This window comes from Beta vulgaris, chromosome 7 (genome assembly GCF_026745355.1).
Source record: "Beta vulgaris subsp. vulgaris cultivar EL10 chromosome 7, EL10.2, whole genome shotgun sequence".
In the NCBI taxonomy this organism is placed as follows: Eukaryota; Viridiplantae; Streptophyta; class Magnoliopsida; order Caryophyllales; family Amaranthaceae; genus Beta; species Beta vulgaris.
The window spans coordinates 30,669,905-30,683,202 of record NC_079208.1 but is presented as its reverse complement, the minus strand read 5'-3'; positions in this window follow the sequence as shown (position 1 = coordinate 30,683,202).

The following is a 13,298-nucleotide window of genomic DNA, read 5'->3' as shown; positions in this document are numbered from 1 at the left end:
ACCGGATGGGGGGGTCATTTTCACCCCTCTATAAATATGTGCCTTAGTCGCTCCTGAAATCATTTTAACATTGCTGAGAAATTTTCTAGAGAGAGAGACTCTGCAAATTTTTACTGAACTTTTTAGAGAGAAGAACAACTCCCGTCCAAGCTCTTGCAATTGTTGTTTTGCTCGTCCGAACTTTCAAGTCATCTCTGACGTCCGTCCGAACTTTTCCTTACAGGTATTCCCTCATTCATCTTCTTTGTATTTTCAAGCATTTTTTAAGAAAATGGATTCGTCCTCTTCCTCGAACTATTCCGGCCGCTCAAGGGTTGGTGCTAACCCTAGAACAGAGGGCCTAACTTCCCCGGCATCTTCTAGAGTTGGTCCTATCTCGGCCGGACATGCATTCTTTTTTCTTTAGCCATGGACGGCAAAGTCAGACGACCCAGTCTTTACCTGTGCAGGGTAATCTGGCGCGCGTCAAGCAGACGGCTCGTATCAGAAGAGGGGTTACCATGCCGGCCTCTAGCTCAGAAAGAGAGGAATCAACTGCCCGTATTCCTGCCGAAGAAGAACGAGAAACCCAAAGTGCTCGTCCTACTAACCAAACTTCTTCTCCTGAACATGACCAGGAGGAGCCCGAAAGACTTGGCTCTCCAGGGCCTAACCCGTCAAACCCAAAAACGGCCTCTGATGAATCAAATGAGGCCGAGAGCTCTTCTGCTGCTGGCAGTGGCTCAGACGATCCCTCCACCACCTCTTCCGAGATTAGGAGGCGTCTGGGCCCATTGTCTGACCCTAGATACATTCTAGCCGAGTCTGGTTGGCTAGGACGAGTAGGTCGCCATTTAGACCACCTTTCTTCAGTTATACCTATGCCGGGGTACCGGTTTGTTCTTCCTGGCCGGGAGGACACTGTACTTAGTGCTCCTGCTGGACATTTTGCTGTTTACCGTCTAGCTTTAGATGCCGGACTACGCTTTCCTCTTCACCCCTTTATTACTAGAATCCTTTATTATTATAACATAGGGCTCAACCAACTTGCCCCAAATTCCTGGCAAAACATTCTAACCTTCATAGCCGTCTGCAAGCTTAAGGGCGTCCAGCCATCCATGGCGGCCTTCTCCCAAATACACTATGTCTCCAAAGTTCCCAAAACTGTTAATGGGGCTTGGGTGAGCGTTTGCAATAGGCAAGGCTTTATGACGTCTTGGGACAAGACGTCCAAAATGCATGCTTGGAAAGCCGAATTTTTATTCGTCCAAGCTCCAAACGAAGCCGTGGCCAGACGTTACCGCTATGCCAGCCGGGGCGCCACCAATACTGGGCGAACCGCGTCCTTTCTGGAGCTGGAGGACAGCTCGGCTGAAGAGCTGGTGGAATACTTTAGGACCTCCGAGTATTCTATCAATGACGTCTCCTTTAGAGGTCCGTCCAACTGGATCCCTTTCAAGGAGATGTTCTATAATGACGACTTCTTGGTCGCGGCTGGGCTGAGACCGGCCGCTGATAGAGGTATATCTTCCAAAAGTTCAAGGAAAAAACTTCCTCGTCCTGTGCTCAGAAAATTGACATTCTTTCTTATGCAGATTCAGCCAAGGCAAGGTTGCGAAGATCTTGGACAGGCGACATGAGTGCGTCCAAGTTTACAGACTCCTTATGGAAGGAGTTCAGCAAGTCCGGCGCTGAAAAGAGAGCGGACACACTGGTACATATGAATATATATATATATATTTTTTTTTTTTTTTTTTGATGTCCTCCTTTCATGGAGGGCAAACCGTCCTTACTGACCCAGGACGTTTTGCCTCTTCATAGCGCAAACCGTCTTAGGTATCTTTGGACGTTTTGCCTCTTCGTAGGGCAAACCGTCTTGGGTGATTTTTGGACGCCTTGCCTTTGGAAAGAGCAAGTCGTCCAAGATCCACCTTGGACGTTTTGCCTCTTTGAAGAGGAAACCGTCTTGCCTGGTATTTGGACGCCTTGCCTCTGGAAAGAGCAAGTCGTCCAAGATCCACCTTTGACGTTTTGCCTCTTTGAAGAGGGAACCGTCTTGCTTGATATTTGGACGCCTTGCCTCTGGAAAGAGCAAGTCGTCCAAGATCCACCTTTGACGTTTTGCCTCTTTGAAGAGGAAACCGTCTTGCTTGATATTTGGACGCCTTGCCTCTGGAAAGAGCAAGTCGTCCAAGATCCACCTTTGACGTTTTGCCTCTTTGAAGAGGAAACCGTCTTGCTTGATATTTGGACGCCTTGCCTCTGGAAAGAGCAAGTCGTCCAAGATCCACCTTTGACGTTTTGCCTCTTTGAAGAGGAAACCGTCTTGCTTGATATTTGGACGCCTTGCCTCTGGAAAGAGCAAGTCGTCCAAGATCCACCTTGGACGTTCTGCCTCTTTGAAGAGGAAACCGTCTTGCGCGATTATGGACGCTTTGTTTCAGCTTTGCACCCTCATCCTATGTATAAAAATATCTTCTCAGAACGAGTCTTGACTTGCATTTTTTTTCTTTGTTCTAGAAAAACGCCCCAACGTCCAAGGCGTTGGCGGAAAAGGCGGCCTCAAAGAAGAGGTCAGCCCCAGCCGGCGAGGTACCTCCTCCCAAAAAATCCAAAGGCTTCACAGCCAAAAAGAAGAAACCAGCTCGGCCTCCTCCAAAGATGGTAATTAACATCCCGGCCGAGGATTCTCCTCCGGCCGGCGAGGCTACTGAGGAGAGGGGCCTGATCCCCTATTCTGCAGCCGAGCCAACTGAGCAACCAGAGGCTCTTGCTCAACTGGACGTCTTCGAGCTGAAGCCGGACACTTCCGTGGACGGGTCAGCTTTTTCCGGGCCGGTTGCCAAGTTGGTAACACAGATGCCGGAAGCTTATAAGACGGCTTCCCTTTCTTCTGGTGAGTCCTATTACTCAAACTTTGTTAGGACCTTGCGCGTTGGCGGATGGCCAATGAGTCCCTCCAACCGTCAGACGGTCGTAATACCCATCAAATGTACTGACCCGTCACCTCTTTCAGATAAGGGAAAGGGCAAAGCTGAGGAGGCTCCAGCCGGCTCTCCCGTTCTATCTTATGATGAAGCCTCGGCCGCCTTTACGAGGATGAGCCCGGCCAAAAGGGAGAAGCTCAAGCTAGAGCTCTTCAAATGCTTCCCTGAACCTTACATAAAGGGTTTAAGGGGAGCCTCTTCAGGGCATGTTGGCTACATGTCTCAGCTGGCTGCAGAGGTAAACTTTCTTTTGGACGCTCTATTTCCAAAGTTAAGATATTTATAAATTTTTCTAACATTCGGCCTGACTTTAATATCCTCCCTCTTCTTTCAGCTCTTTGCTCGCAGCATGATAACAGAAGACTGGGCGAAAGAGCTCAGAAAAGAAAATAAAAAGCTCGTCCGCGATGTGACGGCGGCCGCTGACCATGCTCAGTTTGTCATGTCCGAGCAAGAGGTGCTGCATCAGCAAACCAAGATTGCTTTGGAAAAGCGGTCGGCCGAACTGGAATCTCAAATCAAAGTCTACCTTCTTCGGTTGACGGAGATGATCGACGAACGGGCATCTTTGGAACGAGCCCTGACGGACGAGAGGAACTCAGCCATAGCCATGGCTGCAGATTTCTACAAAGAGAACCTCGTCCTGAGGGTAAAGAACCAAGCCCTTCGTACTGAGGTTGCGGAGACCGTTGCGGGCGCCAAAGAGGCTATGAACGACATCATAGATACCTCAAAAGAATGGGCGGTGAAGGCTTTTGAGATGATGGCCGAGGAGGAGGATATCCCCAGATATGCTCGTCGGCTGGAATTCCAAGAAGCCTTGCATAAGGCCACCATAACTGGAGCAGAACCTCCCGTCTTTGAAGAATCCTCTGAGGATGAAGAGGGAGAGGACGATGCAGAGGCCCAGGACGAAGAGGACAATGATCCTCCTGCCGCCTAGTTCTTTTGTTGTATCTTGGCCGTGAGCCACTTTTTCTCCAAGTATAGAAGTTTGCTCGGCCAGAGCCTGGGTTCCATTCGTCCTTTGACAAAGACTTAGTTAGTTTATAAATTATGCCCCTATATGCCCCCCTTCTTGGACGAAGAGTTTTTATAACTTTTCCTGTTCAAGAAGGAGTTAAAAGATAATTTTTAAAACTAGGAAAGCGTTTATGCAGAAGCAACTCGTCCAAGCTAATATTCTGACGGGCTGCTTCTTTGGAAGCAACTCGTCTGAATGATAGTTGGACGAACTGATTCTTTTAAAAACTCGTCCATTTCTGTGAATCATGAAATAACTTGTTCCTTTACTAAGGTTGTTATTTCGAAGTTTTGTGGCTTTTGGACGGACAGTAAGATACCTTTACTAAGGCGTCTTATTTCCAGCCGACCTTGTTCAGGAGATGTTTAACTCTTTAAGTAAACAACCGGCCAAATCTGACATGTTTATCCGTTTAAGAATGATAACATGTTCAGCCGAACTCCTAATGAAAGGTGCATTGTCTTTTTGCTTTGTAAAATTAGTTAGCTTTTGACGTTAGTATGTAACTTAAGCAAACAATTAAAACAAAGTCATAGAGAAGTAGAATTGTATTATATGAAGTTTGCTTGACGGATAGTCAAGGTACATGTCTACATTCTACTTTTTCATTGTAATGCATTAGGAAAAGATTACAATTTAGCTGGTGCTCTAAACAAAGTATTTCTTCAAAGTGTCAGAATTCCACGTCCTAGGAATAGGACGTCCGTCCAATCCTTCAAGACGAAAGGTACCATTCTGAACGACTTCGATTATCTTATAGGGCCTTCCCAGTTAGGAGTAAGCTTGCCTAACTCTTTGGCTCGGCCGACCGCTTCCATTTTCTTAGGACGAGATCTCCCATCTTTAATGGACGTCTAGCAACTCTTTTGTTGAAGTCTCTTGCCATTCTTAACTTATATAGTTGCATCCTCAGCAGAGCATTGCCCCTGACTTCAGGAACTAAGTCCAAAGCCGTCCTAAGAGCTGCCCAGTTAGCATCTTCTGAGTACATCATTACTCTTAAGGTGGGTTCCTCAACTTCAATAGGAAGGACAGCCTCAGAGCCATAAACCATCATAAAGGGAGTCTCTCCTGTGGAATTCTTGGCCGTCGTCCTAATTGACCATAAGACCAGCTGCAATTCTTCTACCCAAAGCCCCTTTGCATTGTCTAACTTCTTTTTTATTCCGGCCGAAAGGATCTTGTTAAAGCCTCCACTTGCCCATTAGCCTGTGGATGAGCTACTGCTGCAAAGTGAGCCTTAATTCCTTGGTCGGCCAACCATTGACGAAGCTTGGGTGTTTCAAATTGGGCCCATTATCAAAGACGATCGACTGGGGCATGCCAAACCTTGTAATCAAGTTCTTCCAGATGAACCCTTTGACATCATTGGTGGTGATGCCCTTAATGCTTCAGCTTCAACCCATTTTGTAAAGTAGTCTACAGCTACTATTACAAATTTCTTCTGGCCGGCAGCAATAGGAAAAGGCCCAAGAAGTCCATCCCCCATTTAGCAAAGGGAAGAGGAAAGAGAATGGGCGTCAAGTAATTGGACGGCTTTTGATGGATATTACCATGCTTTTGGCAACTATCACACTTCTTGGCATAGAGGAGTGCATCTTCTTTTAAGGACGGCCAAAAGTAGCCCGTCCTGAGAGCCCTTTCTGCCAAAGCTCTTCCTCCAATGTGAGAAGCACAAGCTCCCTCATGCAACTCCTTCAAAACGTCCAGACCTTCCTTTCGGCTGATGCACTTGAGAAGAGGCCGATTATAGGATTTTTGTATAAGGTCTCATTCCACAATTCAAACCACTTGTCCCTAGCTCTCACATACTTGGCCTTAATGGGATCAGAGCAGAGCGCGCGGTTTTCTTGAACTCAATGATTGGACTCATCCACTCATCATCTCGGCTGAGAAACAACACTTCTCCGGCCTCAATGCTCTTGGCCGCCTTCACCTCCCAAAAGACTGTTCTAGGAACGTCACCTTCGGCCGAGCTGGCCAGTTTAGAGAGGGCATCAGCTTGATGGTTTTCTGATCTGGGCACCTGATCTAGGACGAACCTCTTTAAAGACTTGATCTCGTCCTTGACCAAATTCATATACTTGCTCATGGACGCTTCCTTGCATTCAAACTCACCATTGACCTGACTGACAACCAGCAGAGAGTCAGTTTTAGCTTCGATTTCCAAGGCCCCAGCCGCTTTACACATTTTTATGCCGGCTAAGAGAGCTTCATACTCTGCTTCATTATTGGACGCCTGGAACTTGAATTTCATAGCATATTCAAACTTATCCCCTTCTGGAGATTGAAAAATGATTCCTGCCCCACATCCGTTGGCAGTTGAGGATCCGTCCACCATAAGGGTCCAATGACGCCTTCCTGCTGCTGGATCCTGGACGCTTTCTATCGTAGGCCGAGTAAGCTCTACGATGAAATCAGCCAAAGCTTGGCCCTTGATTGCCTTTCTAGGCTCAAATGTTAAATCAAACATATTCAGCTCAACAGCCCATTTTAACATTCGGCCAGAGGCATCCATCTTATGCAACACTTGCCTAAGCGGCTGATCTGTATATACAAGGATGCTGTGAGCTAAGAAATAAGGTCTTAACTTCCGGCTAGCCATCACACAAGGCCAGGCCGAATTTCTCGATGGTGAATATCTGTTCTCAGCATCTTTCAGCCATGGCTCACAAAATAGACGGGTATTTGCACCGCGTCTCTTTCAGCCAAGAGGACTGCCACTGACTGCGAAGGTGATACAGCCAGGTATACATACAACTTTTCACCTTCGGCCGGACTGATCAACCTAGGCAGCTGCCGAAGATGGTCTTTGACTTGCTGAAGGCCAACTCAGCTTCTTCCGACCACTCAAACTTGGCATTCTTTTTGATAGTAGCAAAGAAATGGTGACATTTGTCTCCTGATTTTGAGAGAAACCGTCCAAGAGCAGCCAAACAGCCCGTCAACCTCTGAACTTCTTTGACTTTGGACGGCGAAGACATATTCATAATAGCCTGAATTTTGTCGGGATTTGCCTCAATCCCTCTCTGATCAACCAAAAATCCCAGAAATTTCCCAGCAACTACGCCGAACACACATTTTTGCGGATTAAGCTTCAACTTGAATTTTCTCAAGGTGAGGAAGGTTTCCCTCAGATCGTCCAGATGATCTTTCTCCTCTTTACTCTTGACGATCATGTCGTCTATATAAGCTTCCATATTTCGGCCGAGCTGCGGCTGAAATACTGTATTAATGAGCCTCTGAAATGTAGCCGGAGCATTTCTTAGGCCGAAAGGCATCCTGAGCCATCCATACAGCCCTTTCTCAGTAACGAAGGAAGTCTTATCTTGATCATCCGGCCACATAGGAATCTGATGGAAGCCAGAGTAGGCATCCATAAAGCTCAGAGGGCATGGCCGGCCGTAGAATCAACCAGACGATCTATTTTTGGCAACGGGAAGCTGTCCTTAGGACAAGCCTTGTTCAAATCTGTATAATCAACACACATCCTCCAAGTGCCATTCGGCTTTGGAACCATCACAACATTTGCTACCCAATCTGGGTAATGTTTCCCGGATGAATTTAGATTTAGCAGCTTTTGAACTTCTCTCAACGGCCTTATTTCTGGCCGGCCCCAGATGCCTCTTCTTCTGCCGAATAGGCTTTTGCCCCGGCTCAATGTTGAGCTTATGGACGGCCACCTCAGGGTCTATCCCAGGCATCTCTCTACAGCATAGGCAAACACATCTTCAAATTCTCGCAGCAACGCAACTAAGGCGTCCTGAATTTCCGATCTCAAAACTGATCCAATTTTCAATGTCCTTTCCGGACGCTCTGGATTCAAGCAAATCTCTACTGGACTTTCCACAGGCTCTGGACGTTCTAGTCCCAGACTCATTATAGCCATTATCTCAGATGAATGCTTTTCTTCCTTAATAGCCAAACACTTTCTCTTCTTGCTAGGCAAAAGCATGGACGGATTGCTTTCAGGAAGAGGCGACTCCTGAACCTTCTCAATTTCCTCCTTAAGCTCACAATCTGGCCTTTAACTTTTTTGGCCGAATCATCTCCTTGTGCCCTTGGACACTCTGCTTTTTCCTTCCAAGATGATGGTTTGAGTGTGGTGAGATAGCATTCTCTGGCAGCTTGCTGGTCTCCATAAAGAGATCCAATCTTCCCACCATCACATTCAAACTTCATCAGCATTAAATGGGTCACAATGACGGCCTTGATGTGATTTAAGGTAGGTCGCCCGAGAATGACATTATAAGCTGTCAAGTCTCGTACTACCAAAAATTTCACAAAAAGCGTCCTGGCCGCATCTTTTTCTCCAACTCTGACGGGCAAGGTGACGGTTCCCATAGGGTGTATGACCCCGCCCCAAAACCAATTATAGGATGATTGACCGGCATCAAATCGTTTTTGTCAAACTTTAAACGAGACAAACAATCAGCACTGATGATGTCAGTTGAGCTTCCAGTATCAATCAAAATTCGCCTAACCCTTAGATTGGCAATCTTCATTTCCACAACCAGCGGTCATCATGAGGCGTCCTAATATTCCCCCGGTCCAACTCGCTGACCACTATTTTTGGAAAAGGATCAGACTCGGCCTGGTTGGTGAGCATAACCTGGCTGAGTTCCCTCAAATAGTTTTTGTGGCCGCGATTTGTCGGACCTCCAGCTGCAAATCCTCCTGAGATGACCATCACACATCATCATCCGTGCTATCTCCGTCCATCTTTCTTCCTTGACGGTTATCCCTTTTCTGAAACTTCCTTCCTGACGAGGGTAGGTAATTGTTCATCTTTCCTTTTCGAGCCAACTCTTCTAGTGCTCGCTTCAAATGCTTGCATTCATTGGTTTCATGTCCACAATCTTTGTGAAAGTGACAATACTTGCTCTTGTCCCTGTTACGGTAAGGCGTCTTCATCTCGGCCGGCGCCTTTAGTTCATGCTGATCTTTTATTTCCATCAAAATGGAATATTGATCTTTGTTGAACTCTATTGGTTCAACTGAGGCCGCCGGCTCTGACCGCCTACTTCTCTTGGACGAAGTGGTCATAGAAGTCATGGCCCAAGTCTCAGCCTTCTTGGGCGGATTCTTTTTTGGCTGAACAGCTTCTTCACTTTCTTCACTTCTGGCTGTTTTGCTTCAGCACAGACCTCTGTGGCATGAATGAATGCTTCAGCCTCCCTCAGTGCTTCCGTCAAAGTAGTGATTTTCTTTTTACCAAATCAAACTTAAAACTTCCTGGTCTTAGACCTCTGATGAAGGCGTCAAACGCCACACCCGCATTCAGATCTTGGATCTGCAACGCCTCCAGATTAAACCTCTTCACATAACCTCTCAAGGCTTCCTTAGGACCTTGGATGACTTTACCCAGGTGCATGCTTGTTTTCTGTTCTTGCCGATTAGCCACAAAGTGACTGGTGAATAGAATACTAAGTTCAGTAAAATTATTCACTGAATTAGGCGGCAAGTTGTTGAACCATTTTTGCGCTACTCCTTTCAAAGTAGCTGGGAAATTCTTACACCAAGTAGCATCGTCCACCCCTTGGACATACATCTGATGCTTGTAAGCTGATAGGTGATCGTCCGGATCAGTAGTTCCGTCAAAAGGATCAATGGTTGGGAGCTTAACAAGGAGGGGACTCCATGATCCTGACCGAGAAAGGAGTGGGCCAATTGATCTGGAGTGCCGCCACCTGCCCCTCAATGGGTATGTGCTCCTGACGGTACTCTTTTAAAACCGGATTAGATGAGGTGTTAGCTAAGGCTTGACGCCTGTACACCATAGGCTGCAAAACTGTCTTCTCTTGCCTGGGCTGGAAAGCGGATGGACCACGGCTTCGCACCACTGTTCTGGACGGGAGCCTTAAGGACGGATCCTTCATATATGGCGTGGAGCCAGAGGCTGAACGCTGCTGCGCTGCGCCCTCTTGGCCTCCAAGTACTCCCGGCATCAGTCTCCATCATGTGACCAGTAGGAGGGATATTATCTGCTGGACGGACCACCAGCTTCCAGTCCATCTTCCTCCTAGAATCACTGACTGCCGGCTGCTTTCCTTTGGAAGGCGGCTTAGTCAATTCTGGCCGAGGTGGCCGACTAGGTCCTGGACGACCCTCTTGGGATCGCCCTTTAAGTGGCGCAGCTGCCTCTTCTCTCGGACTCATCTGAAAAAATAGCATGTTGTTCTTAATCTGCTCTTCCATAACAGCGGCCATCCTGGCCTGGAAGTCATTTAACACATTTTCCAAATGACCAGCAGTCACTGGACGGTCAAGATTTTCTTGGATGACTGGAGTTACAGTCCTACCCTCGAGGTGAACGGCAGCATGGCCCTGATCCCTGCCTCGAGGTGGCCTCTCGTCATCAACGGTATCATCCACCTGAACTCTAAAACTTCTGTTCCTTGCCACATTCGAAGAGTGACAGTCCGTCATTGTTGCGTCTCCCCACAGACGGCGCCAAATGTTATGTAGTGTAAAACTAGCAATTTATATCACAACTCCCAAAGATAGGTTCTTAGAACTGGAGACTTGTGCAACAATGATTGGTCAAATCCCGAAGCAAACTCCTGACCAGCAACCTGCACAAAAGGGACCCACCCTGGAGGTTTGGGTGGTATTTCCCCCTCCGAGCTTAAGTCAGATGTCAGGGATGTAAAGGAACTTTTAGAGAGAGAAAGTAGAGAGAGAGAGAGAAGAATTTATGACAGAGTAACAGTACTATGCTCTGAAAAACGTACCTTTCACCCTGAAATCAAGGACTATTTATACTGTTTGAAATGACTGCTGTGCCTTGATGTCACCCTAATTTGGGAGCATCTGATTGGCTAATCAAAGTTTTGGGACACGTGGCAGCTGTTAACTGGTCAGTACACCTCCTTTCATATAAAGGTGTAAATCAGACTTACTGGGCCTAAGTACAGTTTTTGGGGCCAGAAGAAGGTCTTTTTGTACGTTTTCAGAGAAACGTACTTTTAGGCCTGCACCTTCAGGCCCTTTTGTACTTTTATTCCCCTGCATATATGCCACATGTAGGGCTCAGATGAGGCCACGTGTCAGTACCAGAGCCGTTGATTTTTAGGCTACAACATCAAGGGCTTTGACGGAGTATAAGAGATCATCCTTTAAGCTATCATCAATGGGAAGCTCATGGGAGGGGAGTCTTCAATCAAAGGTAACCGTGAAAGGTGGTCGGCCACCAAGTTTTCCGTTCCCTTCTTGTCCTTAACCTCAATATCAAATTCTTGGAGGAGCAAGATCCATCTAATCAATCGCGGCTTCGCATCTTTCTTGGACATAAGATATTTGATTGCCGAGTGGTCCGTGTACACTACCACTTTGGAGCACACAAGATAAGGCCGAAACTTATCGAAGGCAAACATAACCGCTGACAACTCTTTCTCCGTTGTGGCGTAGTTCTTTTGAGCCGAATCAAGTGTCTTGCTCGCATAGTGGACCACATGAAGCTTTCCCTCTTTTCGTTGCCCTAAAACGGCTCCCACTGCATAATCACTAGCATCATACATTAGTTCAAAAGGCAAGCTCCAATCCGGAGCTTGCACAATGGGGGCGGAAATAAGGGCATGCTTTAAAGTCTCAAAAGCGTTTATGCAAGCATCATCAAAAACAAACTCGTTATCTTTTTGCAAGAGGCTAGATAGGGGCCTAGCAATCTTAGAGAAGTCTTTTATGAACCGACGATAGAAACCGGCATGACCCAAAAAAGAACGCACTCCTTCACCGTAGTAGGTTGGGGTAACTTCTCTATGACCTCAATCTTGGCCCTATCTACCTCAATTCCCTTGTGGGAGATCTTGTGTCCCAACATAATGCCATCCTCAACCATGAAGTGACATTTCTCCCAATTAAGCACTAGATTCATCTTTTGACATCTTTGAAGCACATTTTCAAGTTCTTGAGATAATCGTCAAAAGATGAACCTACCACGGAGAAGTCATCCATGAATACCTCAATGGTGTCTTCCAACATGTCCGAAAAGATGGCGGCCATACATCTTTGGAATGTAGAGGGCGCATTGCACAAGCCAAATGGCATCCTTCGATAAGCAAAGGTACCAATGGAAAAGTGAATGTAGTCCTTTCTTAGTCATTGGGGTGGATGGGAATTTGAAAGAACCCCGAATAATCATCAAGGAAACAAAAATTGGAATGACCGCCAACCTTTCCAACATTTGATCTATAAAAGGGATGGGGAAATGATCTTTCCGGGTGGCCTTATTCAATCTCCGGTAATCAATGCACATACGCCACCCGGTCACCGATCTAGTAGAGATTAGCTCTCCCTTTTCATTGGTGATGACGATCATGCCTCCCTTTTTAGGGACCACATGGATGGGACTAACCCACCGGCTATCGGAGATAGGGTAGATTATCCCCGCCTCAAGGAGTTTCAAGACCTCCTTTTTGACCACTTCCTTCATATTGGGATTCAACCTTCTTTGAGGCTCAATAGAAGAAGCATGATCGTCATCAAGATGAATTTTATGCATGCACAAGGTAGGACTTAGCCCCTTGAGATCTTCAATGCTATACCCAATGACACTTCTATGTTCCCGAAGGACATCAAGAAGTTGAGTAAGTTGAGTGCCTTCAAGCATAGCATTGACCATCACCGGGCAAGTCTCACCCTCACCAAGAAATGCATATTTTAAAGAAGGGGGAAGGGGTTCAACTCTACCTTGGGAGGAGGCTTAGAATTCTCCTCCTTAGGTGAAGGCACCTCAAGGGCTTCGATCTTCTCCTTGGCACAATAGGTTGGAGAGGCATCCATGGCAAGCTTGAAGTTCTCCCCTTCCTCATTATCCTCCAAATCCTCGCCCAAAAGTACATCTTCCAAAGGGTACTTCTTATTCCTCATACCCTTCAAACTCAAGACCTCCTCATCAAAACTATCTATTCTCTTCACTTCTTCCATGATTGGAGACTTCATTGATTGCTTGAAAGAAAACTCCATGCTCTCATCTCCTACCCTTAATGTAAGCACATCACGTTTCATATCAACAAGAACCCCATCCGTTTTAAGGAAAGGCCTCCCAAGTATAAGAGGGACTTGGGAGTCTTCCTCCATCTCCATAACCACAAAGTCACATGGGATGAAGACCCTTCCAACTTGGACCGGCACATCCTCCAACTCTCCAATAGGAACCTTCACCGATCTATCGGCGAGTTGAATGACCCTCCTTGTAGGCTTGAGTTCAAAATTAAGTTGCTTAGCTATGGACAAGGGCATCAAACTCACACTCGCCCCCAAATCCGCCAAGACCCTCTTGGGCTCCAAGTCCCCAATCTTCAAAG